The 14,744-nt window shown below is 50.5% G+C and overlaps 1 protein-coding gene across 4 annotated transcripts in view; it reads left to right on the forward strand.

Moving 5' to 3' along the window:
• The first annotated feature begins 9,038 nt into the window (after positions 1–9,038).
• Positions 9,039–14,744, forward strand: part of POR (cytochrome p450 oxidoreductase) — a 61,841-nt gene continuing 56,135 nt past the window's right edge. Inside the window, exon 1 of one of the 4 annotated variants that reach the window (XM_075013492.1) lies at positions 9,039–9,162. The gene's annotated coding sequence lies outside the window, so the exon portion shown is untranslated. Of the gene's footprint in view, positions 9,163–12,742; positions 12,916–14,744 lie in introns of those variants that run through there. The other 3 variants (XM_075013493.1, XM_075013490.1, XM_075013491.1) reach the window with 3 other exon arrangements.

Below are 14,744 nucleotides of genomic sequence, written 5' to 3' on the forward strand. Positions count from 1 at the left end.
TGCTGCAGAAATGTTTCCTGATGAACTTGTACCAATAATTGAAGAAGGTGGCCATGATTTTAAGCAGGTGGTTAACGGTGGTGAAACTGAGCTGTACTGGAAGCGCATGCCTTCTCGAATACATATTTCTATGAAAGAGAAGACTGCTGTGTACGGTGCTGCCATAGCAGAGACTAGAGGTCAGCAAGCCCCCAGCACAGGTCGCACATCAGCCAATTTTCATCGCACGTGAGATGGGAGCTCAGCCCCACCCCTCCTCCCCCATGTGGCCAGGAGCTTGCTCAAAGCCAGGCTGCCTGCGGATTCACAAAAGACCAGCTAATGCTACCGACCACCACCCAAGCGGTAAAGTTCAATGAAGCTGTTGTAAGTGGGACTACTAGTGGCTTTAAAAAGCACCACCGGTACTCCGACCGTACACAGAGGTCAAAAGGTCACATTTTGGCTCTCCAGAAAGGTGGCCGACCTCGATGCAGACACTTGCTGCTGTAAATGCACCCCCTCGCAAGCAGCTAGCCAGATCACCAGGTGAATTCTCCTTCAGTCTGGGGGCATCTGCACCTGGCTGAGATCAGCTTAACTGTCTCTCTCAGGAGAGGAGAGGGTGAGCTTTCCACAGCCCTCAGGCACCAATCTAGGTCAGCCGACGCTTTAGGTTTAGAACAGGCCTTAAACTGCTCACAGTTCTGACACACTCCCTCTCAGTGTGCCCCGCGTCCAGCTGAACAGAAGGAACGTGAAACAGGTTTAAGGAAAGCAACTACAAAATGGTGTGATAGTAGTACTGACCCTCCTTAATCTGTCACCTCTTCTGGCTCCCCAGCAGGTATATTACATTCTCACTCAAGGGTAAGTAGGTGGAAGTAGGTTTAAGGGAATCTGATTATGAGTGTAATTTACCCAGCCTTACACAATGGCTCTGGATTTGGCTGGCTTCCTAGGAGCCAGGGGCTCCTGCAGTCTGAAGCTGTGAAGTCAGAAAAGTCAGACAAGCTATAGGCAAGTCAAATTGCAAATTCCCCAGAGGCCCCAGTCCTGTAGCTAGACCTGCTCGCATTAACCCTAGCGCTGTGTGGATCCGTGGCTACCCTGGGACCTTAAAGCAGATGAGCTGCTTTTCCACCATGCGTGGGAGGCAGATAGCTCACTGACCTTGACACTGAGGTGGTGCGGAGGGTGTGGGGAAAAGGGGGGTTGGAAGGATGGCACATTCCCTTTTTCTTATGTTTCTTCCCCTGGACAACAGGAAGTCACATCAGCCTCTGGGTCACCTTTTCTTTTTGGAATATACATCATAGCCAGCCCCATAACTGCTGCAAACTCCACTTGGCCTGCCCCACACCCACAGGACTCATTCAGTCTTTTTTCTGTTGGGATCTGGAATTCTGAGTCAGAAAGTTGATGTCAGAGAAGCCGGGGCTAACTCCTGGAAGACAGCCCTGAGTTCCAACTTGGAACTTTGCCTGTCTCCCGTATTTGCATTCCCACAGCCGGAGGGCTGCGTGCGCCTACCTGCCTCACACCACTTGATCTGACTCGCCTCAGAGTCCTCTCTCTTAGCTGGTTGCTGTCACTCACTCTCCTGTGGCTTCAGAGCCCTGATCTTCAGCTAAAAAAAAGTAGATTTGGGTGACCCAAAATGCAAAAGGTTCTGGTTTTCCTGGCACACTGCCAAGGTAAAAAATGTGGTTTGTGGGCCAAGTCAATGTGCTTCATTTTTGTCTTTTTTCACTTTGTTTTGCTGTTGTTTTAATGATGCTGATCTGAAATGGAAAGCTGTTACCAATAAAAAATTTGAAGTGTGGCATTTAGAAACAGCCAGAACAAACCATTCCCAGTTCCTCGGGCTGTGGTTTGTTTCGGGGGGGGCTTTTGTTTCTAATCGAAACAATGCAGCTGATTCAACCCACGTTCACAACTCAGGCTGATTCGAATCTGCATTGTTCAGGGGCAAACATTTCATCTGAAAAACGCACCCGCCCAGGCACCCCAGCCCAGCTCTGCTCAGCAGAGGGGAAACCAGAGGCCTGAGGTAAAACTCAACCCCCCAAATCAGCACTTAGCTAGGGGGCTGTGGCAGTCTGCTTCAGAGGGGTGGGCTGGAACGCGCAGCTCTGAGTTCAGGCCTCAGTATGAGGGAGGGAGAATGAAATCCAGAGCCCCTTGAAGCCAACTGGAGTTTTCCTGCGGATGTCAGTGGAGCCAGGGTGTTCCCCCCTCCCCGTCCCTGGGCATCCCCTGGACAGCAGAACGGGGAGCCACACAGCTCTGTTATCAAAGCTTTGCCATCCACCTCTTTAGCTTTGTGTCTCCAGGCCACTTGCTCTGCTTCTGCCCCTGTTCCCATGGCTCTGCTGGGCCCTTCCTAACCAGATGCCCAGGCTGAGGAAGTGCTTCTGTCTTGGCATGTGAACAGCTGAGCATACGGAGGCAGGCCCAGAATAGCAGGGAGCCAGTGGGTGAAAACTCCATTCCAGCAGCAGGGTCCCTAGCAAGCTAATCATGGTTCTGTACCCCAGTGCATGGGCACAGGGCTGCCCCCAAGCAAAGGGGGCACAGGGCCTTATGCCAGTGCCCCGGGAGCTGGAGGGTGTAATACCAGACAGACGGGTAGGGTAGGCTGAGAACTGGAAGGTCTCTGAGCTTGACACGCAATAGGAGGAAGTGCAAAAGGCAATGCTTGCTTTGCTGCAGCCCAGGGTGTACCTGTGCTGAAACTAGCGAGATGCTAATGGTCTAGGAGGGGGTGGGGGGACTGGCATGCCCCCAGGTGGCTCTGAGGTTTCACTGCCCCAGCGCCAGCCCTCCTGTCTGAGGCCCTGCCTCTTCCAGGAGCATAGAGCCAAGACCCCTCCACATCTTGCCCAGGGCCCCCACAATTCTGTCAGCTCCCCTGTCTCCAGGACTGCTAAGCAGTGCAACATTTCTCCAGCCTCCAGTGCACTGCACTGGGACTCAGGGCACTGGACTGGGACTAGCAGAACTGGAATCAGTTCCCAGCTCTGACACTGCTTTGCTGGATGACCTTGGGCAAGTCACTTTCAACCTTGGCCCATAGTTTCCCCATCTGTAAAATGGGGATAATGATACCAGCTTCCTTTGAGAGCTCAGACTCAAAAGTGCTATGGGTCCCCATAGGTGATATTAAGCTTTAATATTCCTGACAAAGACTTAACCACAGAAAACAGCCTGCAAAGAGCAAACAATTGTGTAGCAAGCTGTTGATGCAGAAGCATGACCACAGCATGGGAGGCATGTGGTCACAATCAGGTTCCATCTATACCATCCCCTGGAGGCCTGTGGACTTTTTCCTCTAAACTATTGTCCTGAGGCACGCGGGGTACAGCTACTCAGCAATGTCAGCCCCGGGGTTGAACTCAGGCTCAAGCCTAACTCTGCTTCCAGCTACAAACAAATCACACTAAGTCTGGGCTTGGACTCTAGGTCCCAGGATGCAGGGCTGTCCCAAGATGGGTGCAGGAAGCAGAGGGAAAGCACGTAGAAGGATTTTGAAACATCAGGTTATAGGTAACAGAAAAACCTAGGAGGCTGCAGTCCATAGTCTGTACTTATGAACAGGTTACTTTCCTGTCTGCTTCACGCTCAGATGTTATGAGAGGCTGATGACATGTCCCCAGAACCAGCTGCTGCAATGCCGTGGTCCCATCAGGCACTGGAAGCCTAACCCAGGATGTAAAGGGGTGGCAGGAACCATGAGATGGCTAGTCAGAGTGCATCGCTCTTCCCCTCCGAGGCAGCCACGTAACTGGGCACGCACGCCCTCAACGTCATGTCTCCAGTGAGAACAGGCACCTTCGGCTTTGTAAAGTTTGGTAGCAGGTGGTCGACTTTCATAAGTTCGACCTATTTTCTTAGTGTAGACATACTGGCAGAGTGGCCCAGTGTGAACTCCAATGTGCTCCAGCCAGGCTGTCAGGGAAAGTCCTGGGGCACTTAGGAAGGGTCATTCCCTGCTGGAGCAGTGGTGGGGCTTAGCACCACAGCTGAGCGTGCATGCCTAGAGACATGGACTCACCCCAGCAGGGATCCTTCCGCAGAGAGGCTGTATTTGGTGTGTGTCTGACCCAGGCAAATCCAGCTCCTGGGAAGTTGGGGGGGGGGTCATAGCCCCTGCAGGCAGAGCTCTGAACTGGGAAAAGAAATGCTGAGATTTGAACTCTGCCCAAATCACCCAGAGTATGGTAGCTAAGGGCTACTCCAGGGACACACAGCAATGCCCTGTGACATATGAACCACAGAACCAGGCTAGTGAATGGCTGAGCCACAGACATGGGAGGGTGACACCAGGCCCCCAGCACCACCCACAACAGCATTTTCATTCCATGAGGCTTTGGGAGCCTAGCCCAGAATGCCCATCAGCTGCAGGGACTGGTGAGGCCACATCTGGAGTATTGCACCCAGTTTTGGGTCCTCCAGTGTAGAAAGGATGTGGAGGTGCTGGAACGGGTTCAGCCGAGGTCAACGAAAATGATTAAGGGGCTGGAGCACATGACCTATGAGGAGACGCTGAGGGATTTGGGGTTATTTAGTCTGCAGAAGAGAAGACTGAGGGGGGATTTGATAGTAGCTTTCAACTTCCTGAAGGGGGTTCCACAGAGGATGGAGAGAGGCTGTTCTCAGTGGTGTCAGATGGCAGAACAAGGAGCAATGGTCTGAATGCACAGAAGGAGAGGTGTAGGTTGGATATTAGGAAAAACTACTTCTCCAGGAGGGAGGTGAAGCACTGGAACGTGTTATCGAGAGAGGTGGAGGAATCTCCATCCCTGGAGGTTTTTAAGTCCTGGCTTGACACAGTCTTGGCTGGGATGATTTAGTTGGGGTTGATCCTGCTTTGGGCAGGGGGCTGGACTAGATGACCTCCTGAGGTCCCTTCCTGCTCTGTGATTCTGTGATTCTGATTGTGGGATCACTCCTCAGTGGACACCTGGAGCTAACGCAACCCCTGGCAGTGAGGATGACCTCTGCTGATTACAGCCACCCAGCAGAGACACGCAAATTGCATTTGTTAAATTGGAAGCTCAAGTCAAATTAAATAAAAGCAACCTAATTTTGTAGCAACACAGAGGAAGCCGTGCTAGTCTATACACTATCAAAACAAAAAGTAGTCAAGTAGCACTTTAAAGACTAGCAAAATGGCTTAGTAGGTGAGCTTTCGTGGGACAGACCCACTTCTTCAGACCATAGCCAGACCAGAACAGACTCAATATTTAAGACACAGAGAACCAAAAACAGTAAGCAAGGAGGACAAATCAGAAAAAGATAATCAAGGTGAGCAAATCAGAGAGTGGAGGGGTGGGGGGGAAGGTCAAGAATTAGATTGAGCCAAGTATGCAGAGGAGCCCCTATAGTGACTCAGAAAGTTCACATCCTGATTTAAACCATGTGTTAATGTTCCGAATTTGAATATAAATGTCAATTCGTCCATTTCCCTTTCTACAAAGGAGCGATAATTTCTTTTCAGTAACACACATACCTTGAGGTCATTGACAGAATGGCCCATTCCATTAAAATGTTGACTGACTGGTTTGTGGATCTGGAGTGTTTTAATGTCTGTTTTGTGCCTGTTAGTCCCTGTGAGCAAAGGGGAGAGGCCAATGCTCCAGGTCAACCCCACTGACGTGGTGGCAGGCTAAAAAGGGGATCAGGAGGACCGGAGTCCGGTGTTCAGTGGTAGCTGGATTTGCCTGAGTCAGACAGATGGGGCAGAGCTAAGGAGAGACCGGGGGGCCCAAGCTGAGCTGCAGAGAAGAGCTGGGCCAGCCAGAGGGAGCCAGAGACATAGCCCAGAAACCAGCTCCATGCTGGAAGGACAACTGTCACCACAGAGCCGGGGGCGGGGGGCAGAGAAACAGCCTGAGGGGTTGGAGGCAGAGAAGAGTGGAGCTGTTGTGGGGCTGGAGCAGTCCAGAGCTGGGTGCAGTGAGCAGCTGTGGAGAGTGAGGGGGGCTGTGGGCAGATGCCCAGAGCAAGGAGACACCACCAGCCAGGAGGCCTTGCAGGCCAATCTTGGAGAGGGACTGGGAGGCTGAAGCTGGGGAGGAGTGTCCTGCTACCCAGAGCCTGAAGGCGCGTGGCTGGCCCCAGAGCACTGCTGCAGCACAGCCAGGGCCTTGGAAGGAGACCTGGGACGTGTGCAGAACAGACCGTGAGCTGCCCAGGCACTCCAGAGACACAGTGTGTGACGTCCCCATGCCGTGCAGCAGGACGGCCACTTTTCCTTTTATCTGTCCCGTTTGTCTTGTTCTTTTTCAAAGCCATTGCTGTTTAATAGATGGTGTCTGCTTTGAACGGTCTGTAATGATCAGTGGGGGAGGGAAGCATCCAGTGCAGAGAGCACTCTGGAGCATCGACCGGGGGTCCCTCCAACTTTTTCTATCCATGGACAGAATAAATTTTGTTGTGCACCAAGGCATGTGCGGAAGTGCACCACCAATAGAAACACACACTGACGGCTGTGGGCTCTGCTCATTGTAGGGCTGCCAGATCTCCTCCAGAAAAATACCAGACACAAGCAGCTGGGGGGGTGGTTTGAATTGGGGCGGGTATCTGAGGGGGCAGAGTAATGTGCCTGCTGCAGCTGACAGCTGAAGCTGCACTCGTGGAGGTCAGGTGAGCTAGGGATGGGGGCGGGGGTTGAGCCAGGCAGGGGAGGGGTTGGACAGGGGTACCCCAGGGCAGGGTGCTTGAGCATGGGGGGTTTTGGAGCCCCCGTGCACTGAGCCAGCCTCGGGGGCAGGGGTGAGCTGTGGCCACACAGAGGTTGGGGGTGATTGGGTTGGGTCCATGAGGTTAAGGCCCAAGTGTGCAGGGGGGTTGAGGCACAAGGCTTGGAGCCAGGTCTGCAGGGGTTGGAGAGGAGCCCACGGCATGAGGCTGGAGCCCATACTGGGGGCAGTGAGCTGGAGCCATGTGGGTGGGGGAGTTCGGGAGGTTGAGCCAGCAGGGGGTTTAACAGGGGTGAACTGGCGTGACTGTCAAGCAGGGCCACTCTGGGAATCAGGGAAAGAGGGACTTGGCCCACCTGACTGCCTGCAGCTGCAGGACGCTAGGCAGGCTGAGAGCCCCACAGCTTCCCACTGTGTGAAACTGGCATTAAAGCTGTAGAGTACAGACATACGATAGACCAGGTTTCATGAGTGCAGACTAGATCTCATGGTCTGGGACGTGTTCTTTCATGGCTGTGAATTCGGAAAGGCCCCACTGGTAAAGCCCGCAGATGACACAAAAATCAGGGGAATGGTAAATAATGAAGAGGACAGGTCCCTGGATAGCTCGTCAAACTGTGTGCAGGTGCAGAAAATGTGTAGTGACATGGCTAATGGTAAAAGAGCTACTCTGGGAATTATTGTGGGACAGCCACTGGCCTGTCTTATACAGGAGGCCAGACGAGATCATAGAATCCCAGGGCTGGAAGGGACCTCAGGAGGTCATCTAGTCCAGCCCCCTGCTTCAGGCAGGATCAACCCCAACTATGTCATCCCAGCAAGGACCTTGTCAAGCCGGGACTTAAAAACCTCTAGGGACGCAGATTCCACTACCTCTCAAGGCAACGCATTCCAGTGCTTCAGCCCTCCTGCCTGGTGAAGTAGTTTTTCCTAATATCCAACCTACTCCTCTCCTTCTGTAACTTCAGACCATTGCTCCTTGTTCTGCCATCTGTGACCACTGAGAGAAATTTTTCTCCGTCTGTTTAAAGCACCCCCTTCAAGAAGTTGAAACCTCTATCAAATCACCCCTCAGTCTTCTCTTCCGTAAACTAAACAAGCCCAAATCCCTCAGCCTCTCCTCATAGGTCATGTGCTCCAGCCCCTTAACTACTTTTGTTGCCCTCCGCTGAACCTGCTGCAGCACATCCACATCCTTTTTATCCCAGGGCCCCCAAAACTGGACACAATACTCCAGATGTGGCCTCACCAGTGCCAAATAGAGGGGAACAACCATTTCTCTAGATCTGCTCAAAATGCTCCTCCTAATGCACCTCAATATGCCATTCGCCTTTTCGGCTACAAGGGCACACCGTTGACTCATATCCAGCCTTTCATCTGCCATAACCCCTAGGTCCTTTTCTGCTGTACTGATGCTGAGCCAGGCAGTCCCCAGCCTATAACAACGCTTGGGATTCTTCCGTCCCAAGTGCACTCAGATGAGCACAAGCCTCCCTTCCGGCCTGGGAATCTACATCCTAGTTAGGGACAGTCAGAAGGAGCCTGTCTGGGTGCCCCACAGTGCTCCTGAGTGAGCGGAGCGAGCAGCCAGAATGCTACTGCTGGGGAGTTGCATTACTTGATGTGCACTCAAGTGCCCTGTTCAGTGAAATATGGAGGAATCACAGCAACCCAGCCGGTGTGGTAAAGGGCCAGCAGTGAAACAGTTAACTGCGTAACTAGCTGCCATTTAGAGCAGGGTTTCCCAAAGTTTATACGGTGGGGACCTGTTTTTTTTCAGCACCTTTTTTGCGCCCCAAAAATATAAACGCATATAAAAAAATGAACAATGAATACATGTTCACTGTTTATTATTTGTGCACAATAATAATAGTACGTAGCAATAACTTGCATATTTTCTAAGAACTGGTATTTTTTTCCCAACGACCGGTACTGGACCACGGACCACACCCTGACAAATGCTGATTTAGAGGACTAGACGGGCCTCTTCCACAGAAACCTGCAGATTCCAGCCATACTGTAGCCTATGGAGGGGAAAGTACAGGGCCTCCCTTAGGCCATTTCCCACTAAATGTGAATGATCACATTTCTGAATCTAAGGGGCAGGGCTATGGAGCTCGGCAGGGTTAGCATAACCCCTCCTCCCTGCCTCCTCTGCTCATCCATATCTGACTTTCCCCTCAGCTTGCACCACACAGTCAGCCCTGGAGAGAAAAAGGACAGCGGGAAGTAAGTCTGCGGTTCTCCTTTGGCAGAAAGATTTCACTCCCCAGCAGGCCTAAAGAGACGCACACCCTGCTACCTAGAGGAATACAGGTCCCAGAGAAGCACCTTGCTTGGGGATTTGTGAATGCATCTGGCATTATTGCTTCCCGCAACAGCCTATCATAGCAACTCGGTGGTAAAAATCAATCAATCCGAATAATCAAGAAGCAAGAAAAGAGCCAAAGCTGGTGACAGATCTGCCCTGGAAAAGGTTGGTGTTCTTGGCTCCTCCTTGCTGCATGTGCTTCGCCTAGTAGCCACAGTTTTTGCGTCAGTATAACTTGCAGCAGGGGATGGGTTTTAGTGGTGCAACTCCTTGTGTGGATGTGGTTATTTTGGTGTACTGTACATAGGGGCAGGAGCACTGGATTGGGACTCAGAGGCCTAGGTTCTAGTCCTGGGTTTGTCCTGTCAAGTGATTTTGGGGAAGTCCCATCATCACTGTCTTGTGCCTCAGTTTCTCCATCTGTGAAACAGAGATCATGGTACCAGCTGCTTCGAGATCTATGGATGAAAACTTCTGTGTAAGAGCTCAGTATCTGTAAAGCTCATTCCCTGTCCTATATAAGGAAAAGCTAAACTCATATAAGCACTTTTATACCAGTCTGATTTGCTCCACACTGAGGGATCTGCACTTCTTTAACTATACCACTTAAATCGGTACGACTTTGGCCTGTAGACAAGCTCAGTAAATCTTTATTGCATGCTTAATTTCTCTGGCTTCTTTTACAGTCACCAGTTTGCTCTTGAGTAAACTGATTGTGCAACACAGAGAAGGGGCCTGAGACACCACTTGTATGTAGAAATAATTGCTGAAATCACTGACTGGGTGTACACCCTGAAAAGATGGAGAAATGCCATGGGGAATCAGACCTGGAAATCCAAGGCATTGTCTGAACAGTAACTGGGCCCAATATAGGAGTGTTCTACTTTACTTTGACTTAAATAACTAAAAATCATCTTAAATTATACATAAATCAGACATTCTTATTTTGAAATAAGCCTTCCACCAACACACTTGCATGGAAATACAGTAGGGTCTCAACATTTGCGAGGGTTCCATGTTGTTTGTTACTAAATCTAAGAGGATGTAACATGGATATTAAGTGGCTCACCCACAGCTTTTTCTTAGGGACACTGCTCTGACAAATACCTTTGTTTAGTTATCAGCACTGCCACAGCTTTCCTGTGTGACATTGGGCAAGTCATTTAGGCCATGTTTATGCTGTAGCTGCTACAACAGCACAAGTATGGTTGTGCAGCTGTTGTGCAGATTCTTCCTGGATCGACAATGGGGGCTTTTCCATCCACTTCTCTGAGGTAGCAGCTAGGTTGATTCACAAGTTAAGGAAGTACAGATTGGATAAATGGACCATAAAGTGGATAGAAATATGGCTAGGTGGTAGGGCCCACTGGATAGTGATCAGTGGCTCCATGTCTGGTTGGTGATCGCTTTCCAGTGGAGTGCCCCCAGGATCAGTTCTAGGGCTGGTATTCTTCAACATCTTTATTAATTACTTGGATGAGGGGAGGGATTGCACATTCAGCAAATTTATGGATGACACTAAGCTAGGGGAAGAGGTGGATACGTTGGAGGATAGGGATAGGGTCCAGAGTGACCTACACAAATTGGAGGATTGGGCCAAAAGAAATGTGATGAGGTTCATCAAGGACAAGTGCAGAGTGCTGCCCGTGGGACGGAAGAATCCCAAGCACTGTTACAGGCTGGGGAAAGACTGGCTAAGTAGCAGTGCAGCAGAAAAGGACCTGGGAATTACAGTGCATGAGAGTCTGGATGTGGGTCACCAGTGTGCCCTTGTAGCCAAGAAGGCTAAAGGCATACTGGGGTGCATTAGGAGGAGCATTTCCAGCAGATCTAGAAAAGTGATTATTCCCTTTTATTTGGCACTGGTGAGGCCACATCCAGAGCATTGTGCACAGTTCTGGGCCCCCCCATTATAGAAAGGATGTGGATGCATTGGAGAGGGTCCAGTGGAGGGCAACCAAAATGATTAGGGGACTGGAGCACATGACCTCCGAGCAGAAGCTGAGGGATTTTGGCTTATTTAATTTGCAGAAGAGAAGAGTGAGGGGCAGCTTCACCAAGTCCTGGCTAGGATGATTTAGTTGGGGTTGGTCTTGCTTTCGGCAGGGGGCTGACTTGATAACCTCCTAAGATATCTTCCAGCCTTAGGATTCTATGATTCTATGCTCTGCTGCCAACCTCGTTGCATGGGTATCAGAGGTTAGTTGGCCTATGTTATTGAGAGTACAACATTTTTCACAGCCATGAGTGAAGTAGCGAGGTGGATCTAATTTGTATCAACCAGAGGTTAGGCTCATGCCTTCAGACTGATTTCAGTGGGAGTTTGACCCCTAAGTACCTTTGGGGATCCGAGCCTTAACCTCTCCTCAGTGCCCAGCTGTAAAATGTGGATAATGCTTTGTCTCGTCTAGACAAAATGTACACACTATGGGGCACTGACTGTCTCTTGTTATTAATTAGTATAGTTTCTAGTACAATGATGCCCCAACACCTCCATTCACATTCCTCCCACGCCTCAACTGGGCCTTTCTACCAGGACTTCCAGCAATGAAACCATCTTCCTTTGCACCTACTGGGCCTTGCATCCTGAGCTACAAGTGACCCCCCCCATCTTCCCTCTTGGACCCCAACTGGCCTTACACTCCAACCTCCCATCTTTCCATTGCCCTCAAACTGGTTGTATGCTTCAACTCCCCAGCTGGTCTTATACCTCAGCTTCCATCTTCCCCCTACCCTTCAAATGACTTTAACCTGCAACCCCCATCTTCTCCCTGCTCCGACTACCCTTACATCCAATCCACCATCTTCTCCCTACACCCAAATGGCCTTATGCCTCAATCCCCATCTTCCCCTGCCCTCCAAGGCTATATCTCGATGGTGCCCAAACCTCACAATCAGCTATGCAATTTGCAATTATTTTGAGTGGATTTCAAAACAGGCTATTTTGGCATGTGATGTCGTTTCGACAGCACCACATGCCAAACAAAGCCCTATTTTGAGGCACCCCCGTACTCCCGCAATGAGGTTTACAGGGATGCTGGCACAGCATGCTTGTTATCTTGCAAACTGTTTCAAGACAATGGGCACATTGCATAGATGTGGGCAGCTATCTTGGGATACCACCATAACCCAAAAAAGCCCCTGTCCCATAGTCATAGCCCAACTGGTCTTACACCTCAACCCTCATCTTCCCTCTGGCCGCCAACTGACTTTACACTCAACTCCCCATCTTCCTCCTGCCCCCTTCAATGTGCCTTATACCCCAACCCCGCTCTTCCCCTTGGCCCCAACTGACCTTACACCCAACCCCCATCTTCCCTTGGCCCCCAACTGACCTTACACCCCAACTCCTATCTTCCCCTTGGCCCCCAACTGACCTTACACCCAACCCCCATCTTCCCTTGGCCCCCAACTGACCTTACACCCCAACCCCTATCTTCCCCTTGGCCCCCAACTGACCTTACACCCAACCCCCATCTTCCCTTGGCCCCCAACTGACCTTACACCCAACCCCCATCTTCCCTTGGCCCCCAACTGACCTTACACTCTAATCCAACCCAACCCCACTCCGCCTCGCCCCGCGGACAGGAACTAGCCCCGCCCAGCCGCTCCCCGGGAGTCGCTGTGTCTTTAACACCCCCCTCAACCGTCCTCTTCCACATGGACTGTACCAAGTGGCCCGCGGGGGGTAGGGGCGGGGCTGTGCATCGCTGCTCGCCGGGGTCGGACGGGGCGTCTCCTCAGAGGCGGGCTCCGGGGTCGTGGCCGCTCCGGGTGGCGGCGGCGGTGGCGGCGCAGGAGGCCGGTCGTGGCGGCGGAGCCCGGCCCGCGCCCCCTGTCCCGAGGTGGTAGGGGCGGCCGTACGTGTCGGCCAGGCCACGCTGGGCCCAGCTGCGGGCGCCGAGGACGAGCGGCCAGGTGGGCCCGGGCGGGTGAGAGCCGCGCTGGCAGGACGCCTGGGTCCTCTCCCCGGCGCCGGGAGGGCGGTGGGGTCTGGTGGGGGGGAGGGGTCGCTTGGAGCCAGGACTCCGGGGTTCTCGCCCCAGCTGTTGAAGGGAAGTGGGGGGTGGTGGTTAAATTAGGGGCTTGCAGGGAGCCCGGATTCCTGGGTTCTCTCTCCCGCTGGGGGACAGGACGCCTGGGTCCCCTGCACCTTGTCATTCATTTCGCTGGCAGTTTCTTATCCGTGCTGCCGCAGTGGCTGGAGCCGCAGATCTCCTGGTGTGATGCGCGATGGTCGCCGGGGTGCAGAACTTTTTGTTTTTTGTTTCTTTTTTTATTTTTCCGGGGGGACGGTTCTGTCCCTTGCCTATGAGGCTGTTTCTGTGTAGTTATGAGGACCCCGGTGACACTGCCTGAACAGGGGTTCCAGTTTTCCTTCCCGTCCTCCCATGTGTATTTTGAACGTTCAGGTCCTGTTGAGCGTGTTGGACATAAGAACCGTACGCTCTCGTGGTATTGCATGTCAGTGTGGTAGCCTTTATAACTTGAAATGCGTTTTCAGAAATTGTCAACTAAGTGACTCTTAAAAAGTATCAGAGAGGTAGGCGTGTTAGTCTCTACTCCAAGAAGACAAAGCAGCAGAAGTGTAGTACCTTTTGTTAGCCTTTAACGTGCTACGTTTCTGCTGCTGTATGAAAAGGTATGTGTACCGTAAAGGAGAGGGTCTGACCAAACTAGTAACTTGCGTGTATTCTCATTGATAGGGAGAGAGACACCATCGAGCTATAACAAATGCAAATAAACTGATTCAACAGAGAGTATTTTCTTTCAGGCTGTTTCATTAGCTTAGTCTTATCCATTCTGAATTACGCAATTTGAACAATAGTGTAAAATGTGAGACTATTGGGTGTTGTAAGTTGGCATCCTTTTAAATAATTTCAGCAAACTCTCTTATATCTAGCATTCTGATAGCCAGAACTCTCAAATAATGGGCATTTTAACCATAAGTAAATTTTAGTTGCATTTTCTATAAGTATAGTATAGTGAAAGTAAATACAAATAAATACAGTAAATGCAGTGTAAGTTTACAGTGCATAATACCACTGTAAATAAAATACTCTGCATACATTTTTGTTTGTTTATTAATATCTTTCTTATTTTTCTTTAGTGTTATACATCATTAGGTATGCCTCTCTATTATCCAGAATGTTTGAATATCCGGCAACCTCCCAGGCCATGGGCTGCCGGATATGAAAGCATTTACTGTACTATGTTCTTTCAGTAAAAGACTACTCTGTAAATCAATGGTCAGTTTCTCACTTTTCCTCTGTAGTTCATTTGCTCCTTTCTCTTTGTTTGTGTGGCTCTTGTATACAGGAACAGAAGTGAGAAAAAAATTAGAAGCAGGAAAATTTGATTATGAAAATCACCAAAATGATTGGGGTCTCAAAGGCAGAACATACAAGACCCAACATATTTTTTAACCTTTGTTTTTAAAAATTCACTGGGTTTAAAATTAACAAGACCCTTTGAACTTGAGATGTGAATAAAGCAAATTTGATGCAAAAGTTGCAGATAATAGAATAACTGTGGAATTCCATAACATAACTTTCAGTCGTTCCTCTGACAGTAGCCACACACCAGATGTTATGTGTTGGTGTGATCTACAAAGGATTGGAGTGATCTTTTATCTTCTCAGTGCCATTTCTGCTGTGTTCTTTCTCATTCTCTTTACCTAAAAACCTGTCAAGAGGATCTGTGATGCCTTATAGACTAACAGATATTTTGAAGCATAAGCTTTTGTG

The sequence above is a fragment of the Carettochelys insculpta genome, chromosome 19 (genome assembly GCF_033958435.1).
Source record: "Carettochelys insculpta isolate YL-2023 chromosome 19, ASM3395843v1, whole genome shotgun sequence".
NCBI lineage: Eukaryota > Metazoa > Chordata > Testudines > Carettochelyidae > Carettochelys > Carettochelys insculpta.